The sequence below is a fragment of the Balaenoptera acutorostrata genome, chromosome 4, assembly GCF_949987535.1.
Source record: "Balaenoptera acutorostrata chromosome 4, mBalAcu1.1, whole genome shotgun sequence".
Lineage (NCBI taxonomy): Eukaryota > Metazoa > Chordata > Mammalia > Artiodactyla > Balaenopteridae > Balaenoptera > Balaenoptera acutorostrata.
Genome location: NC_080067.1, coordinates 48,526,056 through 48,532,635, shown reverse-complemented (window position 1 = coordinate 48,532,635; position 6,580 = coordinate 48,526,056). Strand labels below are relative to the sequence as shown.

Genomic DNA, 6,580 nt, shown 5'->3' with positions numbered 1-6,580 from the left:
GTAACAGGTACTAATATACTGAGTACAATTATAGTGGTCCACATATGTGCTAAGATAGGAATTGAGCCCTGTGAGTATCTGCTAGATTAGAGTTTTGGGAACATGTCTGAATGAGGAAGTATCTTGGCATTTATGAGTAAAAAAAAAACAGAAGTCAAAGTGCCTGGAACAAAGTGAGCAAGGATGGGGACAGGGAAGAGAGGGTAGAGGGGTTGAGAAGGGCTAGATGATATAGTGCTAGGTAAACCATGTCGCAAGGGGGGTAAGTTTGCTTCCACTGAAACAAACAAAAAATTAAACATAAACAAAAACAAAACCTTTTTTTCCCTAGAGCTTTAAGTAGGGAAATGGTGAAACAAAAATTGTCTTACAAAAAGTTCACTATGGCTCCTGGGGAGTAGGAGAGCCAAAGTGAAAGCAGATTGATAATCATGAAGCTATTGGTAGAAGTCAAGGGTGAGACCATGGTGTCTTTGGTGGATGATGACAGTTAAGTTTGAGAAATGTAGGTAGTGATTAAGGTTCACTGAATGCAGGGGATGGAAACCTGCAGAACGCGAAACACCAGCAATTACATTTTTAATAGCAAGTGTTTTATTTCTAGCTTAGATTCTTAAAATTTTTTTCTAAATCAGATTATACTCACAGAAATCGGACTGAAAGAGAATCCTGATCCTACTCTATTAAAATTTTGTCCCATGAATGAACTCTACAACTTGTAGTGTATAAAATACATTAAAAAATGTCATTGTACATCTTGTAATCTTTCGATATACAGACACACTCAAACTTTCACTTCTCAAGGCCTTTTTAATAGTATTCTTAAAAATAATTACAACCCCAGAGATTTTTCTTTTTTATGTGTTATATCTATTTATATTTGCCCTCTTAGAAATTAAAATGCGGAATTTAAAAATATTACTTTATAAAAATAAAAACAAACTCATGTTATCACAAAAACATTTAAAAGAACATTAAATATTCTAAAACCAAACTAATTAGGGAAGAGACACTGTTTTACATATTTGCAAATATGGACTTGCCTACTACAAGATAACTGGATTTTCATATTTATTTCTACATTCAGTCAGTTTTGATATGTTGTTTGGTTGAAGCACGTGAAGAACATCCAGCCTCACACAGAAATATGTGGATATACATGTTTGAAACCACATTAAATTTTGTCACCGGCAAAGCCGAGTAACAATTCCCAGGAAATAAAAACAGACTTTGGGTTACAAAATAAAGTGTACCTTTTTTTTTTCTTCTCTTTTGTGCTTAGTCCAGTTTCACTTGCTCATAGGGTGCCACGTACAGAGGTCTTGTCCTTGGCTTCACAACAAAGATCCTCGAGCAAAAAGCTACGCCGGACACCTCAGCTCACAAAAGTGCTGTGGAGACGCCGCAATTCAAGATGGCGGGGCCGGGCGCCGAAAGGCTGCGCCCCGCCCTGCAACCCGGAGCTGTGTGCAGCACAGCTGCACCCAATGCGCAGAACTCCGCCCCCTTCCCGCTGAGGAGAACCCTATAAAGCTGCCCCGCCCCCACGGCCTGCCGGGGACAGCCTGGGCTGTAGAATGTTAGCTCGCATCTCTCCATTTCTTGATCAAAGAATAAAGCTTTCCTTTGCTTCTGAACGGAACTAGGAATTGGCTCAAACAGCGCTGGGCAGGAGGACTCTTGTTGGGGCCTGACAGGAAAGGGTAGGTAACGGTTTCTTTAAAATTAGATGCGTATGGAATGTGAAACCAAATCAATTAACTTTTTGTATTTCGTTATATTACAATCCATTGATCTACCTTGCCCTTTCACTGCATCCCTATCCATTTGTGATGTTACATTACAGTCATTAAGGACATGCTTGTTCACTGAGTTATGCAGATATGCCAAATACTGACATATGTTTTTAAATAACATCAACTAATACCTGTGCTAATATTACCACCAGGTTTATCAACAAAAACTTTACTGTCAAACTGTGAAGGTTTCGGTGCTAGATTAAGTGTTCCAAAATTCTAATACTTGGTTGAAAACTCAGATGTTACCATTCACAAGAAAAGTATCATTTCTTTTCCTTGAAGAAATAAGTCCATTTCTTTACTTTTTAAGACAATATCTGTAAAATATCCAAGTCATAATAAGTACCGTTTATCAGCCAGAAGTTCTCTCTAGTGAAAATGGTTTCCATTAAAAAAAAAACTGGACTTCCCAGCTGACGCCCCACCCCCCATGCCCCTTTGGCTCCGGGGCGGCCCTGGGAGCATCTCCTGTGGGAGCCGCAGGCGTGGGCGGAGGGCGGAGGGGCTTGGCGGAGCCTGGCCGGCTGGCGGTAAACAGGAGACCAGGCTGGAGCCACAGACGCAGCCGCAAAGCTGCTGGTCCTTCGTGGTGAAGGATTGGGGGACGCTTCTCTCTCCTCTGTGTTGTTGGTAGTTTGAGTGGGGAAGAGATGGCTGACAGTGTCAAAACCTTTCTGCAGGACTTTGCCAGGGGAATTAAAAACTCCATCTCTGGAAGTTGTACCATCTCATAGCTAGATGCTCAAATTCAGCAAAAGAGAGAGGAACAGCGTCTAAGAGGTCTAGTAGTGTCCTGGCTCAGAGCATAGAGAGGAAGCAAGATTGAGCCACCTATTGTCAGTGAAATTTTCCAGTGCTGCACATAAAATGGCAGAGTACTCTGGTTCAGTCTCCTCCTGCTTTTATCAAGTGTTTATTCCTTTGCTTCAGTCAGTAACGGCCCAAATTATCAGTGATCCATCTCTACATAGAGGTGTTTGGTTCTGGCTGGAATTTTCCTCCCATCAATTTTTAGTGCTCCCCCTGTTGGTGCTCAGCAAAGTTGTGAATGCGATTTGGTTTCAGGATATAGCTGATCTGGAATTCGAGGTATCAGGGATGAAACCTCACGCATTCCCTGGTGTCAGCGAAATAATTGCTGACATGCTCTTCAATCTTTTGCTGCAGGCTTTTTTTATCCAGGGATTGCTTGTGAGTCTCTTTCCCATGTATCTTGTTGGTCAACTGGTTAGTCTCCTGCATATGTCTCTTTTCTACTCACTATACTGGACTTCCCAGCTGATGCCACGCCTCCTACATTATCAGTGGCTGCCTTTTATCTGTCCTCTTCCCCTCGTTTATTATCAGCACTAATGAAGCCAAGACCCCTGGCAAATCCTACCTTTTCCAGCTGCACTTCCTTTTCCTTGGTGGTTTTCTTAGGCAACAGAATCTTCCACAAAACGGTGTACCTTCAGTCTGCCCTGAGTAGCTCAACCTCTGCAGAGAAGTTCCCCCAAGGTATTAGTCTATTGCCAAACTGAAGGCTGCTGCAGGTCACGGTGTCGGCCATCCAGAGGGCATGGATGGGGTTGGGAGGACCCTTTAGCAGCTGTTTTCCTTTTTCAACTACGGAAGGCAGGACCCACCGTGCCAAGGGTCCTTTGCATATTCCCTTCTTTCTGAGGAATTGGGATTTTTGTCTGGTGCACCTAAGGCAGAATCTTTCTGACACCAGTAGGTTGATTTTTAACACTGGTGAATCTGCAAGGATCACAGGTTTTTCTGCAGCTCTTTTCTAGCATTTGCCAGCCCCCCTGCCTGAAATGATTTGAATACTTTTTCTCCCTGTGCCATTTACCCTCCCACTGCCTCCTCCTGCCTTCCACCATCCTTGGATGAATGGATTTTTGTAACTCTAGCTGTTGTATTTTGTGGACGTGTTATTTTTGTTGTTTTTCTGTGAAGCACGTATATTGGATGTTGGAGGTAAAGGAGAATCTGAATTCCTCTTGGTCATTCCGCTTATAGCTATCAACGTCTTGTTTCTTGCAATTTTGTTCTCTCTTGCTCTACTGCAAAAAACAAGCCTGAAGAGATAGGACAGGAAAGACCTCACAGTCAGATCTGCTGGGTTTTGAAGAGTGATTTTCTTTTCTTCCCCTTGAAGGGGAAAAAGCTCTTTTTCACTGGTACATTTAAAGTTTCCCAGCTATAGGGAGGTACCAATTTTGGACAAGTGCCACTGCAACACAATGCTCAGAGAACCTGAACTTTTAAACTCTGGAGGTCAGAAATTTACTGTTGGCCACTGCCAGGTTTGTCTGGTATTTCAAAGGATTATTGGGTGCTGCAAATAGAAGCTGAAGGGGTAAACTTATTAAACCCATTAAACCTGTGGAGGGAAAAAAACAACTAATTTAGCTTGCAACTGAAACAATAATCACCTGCCCCCTTCACATAGGTGATTTTCCTAACAACAGCTATCATACTCATATAGGTAGCAGAAGTGCTTCAGGAGTAGGGACTTCCCTGATGGTCCAGTGGGTAACATATGGGGCATGGGTTCGTTCCCTGGTTGGGGAACTAGATCCCACGTGCGTGCAGCAACTAAAAGATACCCTGTGCTGCAACTAAGACCTGGCACGGCCTAAATAAATAAATACTTTTTTTAAAAAAAAGTGCTTTATGAATAATTTCCGTTTCCTCACACAGAATATTGAGAAATATGTACTCTGGGGTCAAAATTTAATCAAATCAATAATTTGTACTGCTTCATCAAGGACATTGTTTAGTGAAACCTGTATGTCTTTACTGTAAGCTCAGAATGGCAAAAATACATTGAATACAAGTATAGTTTAGTGCCACTGCTTTAATTCTTGTCAAAGTGCCATAACTTTTATCCAGAAATTGCTTTTGCAACATCAGTGCAAATTTCAGCTCACCAACAAACACTCTGGTATTGTTACAAAAAATATTTTTAATTTTGTTGACCTCCTAAAATGGTCTTAGGGACACCCAGAAGTTCATAGAAGGCACTTTAAAGACCGCTGTGATAGCATAATTAAATTACATTATGCATTTTTATGTCAATAGTTTTGTGACTGTGTTTGGAATTTATTAATTTTTCTGTATTATACTGAGGAATTGAAGAGGCCCACATTGCTTTAAACCCATGAAAAGCCTTCATCAGATGGATAGAAAACAAAGCACATTCAGGTTACATACCACCAAGGTTTGATTGAATTAAATGTGGAAACATTTAAATCTAGTCAACTTTTCAGCCTTTAGATATTTCTTTAAGACCACAAATCATTCAGTCAGCCCTCCAACCATGTCTTTAACACCCTGTCTAATAGGAGGGGAAATATCAAAATACATAGATGACAAGTAAGAATCTTTTTGAAAGCTGTGGAAGTGATTTCTCACTTCCCTGTGGTTTTCTGACTCCAAAATCACAACCTATTATACATTTCCATGATTGAGATGACAAATTTAGGAATGTATATGAGGAACTAAATTGTGTTCCCCTCCCAACACAAATTTATATTTTGGTGTCCTAATCTCTAGTACCTCAGAATGTGACTGTATTTATAGATAGGGTCTTAAAAAGGGAAATTAAATTAATATGAGGTCTTCAGGGTGGGTTTCTAATCCAATATGACTGGTATTCTTATAAGAAGAAATTAGAACACAGATACCCACAGAGGGAAGAATCATATGGGGACCCCAGAAGAAGATGGACATCTTCAAGCCAAGGAGAGAGGCCTAAGAAGAAACCAGCCTCAATGACACCTTGATCCTGGACTTCTAGCCTCCAGGACTATGAAAAAAAAAAAATTCTGTTTGTTTAAGCCACTCAGTCTGAGGTACTTTGTTATAGCGGCCCTTGCAAACTAATAAAATGCATTTGAAAAGTAGCTGCTCCTAAAGCCAACTTAGGAAAGATATTTAATTGATAAAATTATATACTCAAATATTTAATTTTCATTGGTTTCAGGTGTAAATATATCCACAGTCTATGAATACACTCTCAAAATTCTAACATAAATCCCTTCTAGGTATTACATTTTTTAAAGGAGAAATACAAACACAGGTACCAACTTTTGGTTGCATTATTTTAGAACATTCAAAGTGTAACCAATAGCTTTTAGGCTTTTCTCAATGCCCTATAACCTCATTTATGTGAAATGCTAATGGCTTCAGGCAATTCTCTTGCTTGCTAAATATCTGAAATAAAATCATTTCAATGAATAGTATCCCCTCTAGAATCTAGTGACTGTAAACATTGAGAATGTGATAAAGATAAATAAGATTAGTCCTCTGCTATGAATTGTTTGAACTAGAAAGGCAACATATATGTATTTATCAATATAATACAATGACAAGTTAGTCAATGTTAATTTATTTAGAGTGTCACTCTATAGGGGTTCAGAGGATAGAGTAATCAAAACCAGGTTCCTTTCAGAAGGGCTTCTGGAGTAAGTAGCATTTAGAACTGGTCTTCAATGATGGCAATTCAATACCAGGCTTCTACACTACATTCATTTTTATTGTTCAATATGTGAGGACATTAAAGTCTTAAGAAAAATTAGAATGTTTTGGCTACTCCTAGAGATCATTCTAAATAAAGATCATGATCTATTTGTTTTCACTGTAGGACAGGAAGAGTGACTGCTCAATATAAAGAGAATACCCAATTTGAATATGGAATAGTTCAATGGAAATACCTTGGAAATTGTTATTTTCAAATACTACTGTTCTATCCTTATAAAACATTTTATTACATCATTTTTAAAAAT

At 39.5% G+C, this 6,580-nt stretch overlaps 1 pseudogene; it reads left to right on the top strand.

Moving 5' to 3' along the window:
* The first annotated feature begins 2,413 nt into the window (after positions 1–2,413).
* On the top strand, positions 2,414–3,387 carry LOC103008091 (etoposide-induced protein 2.4 homolog; annotated as a pseudogene).
* Positions 3,388–6,580: the final 3,193 nt, after the last annotated feature.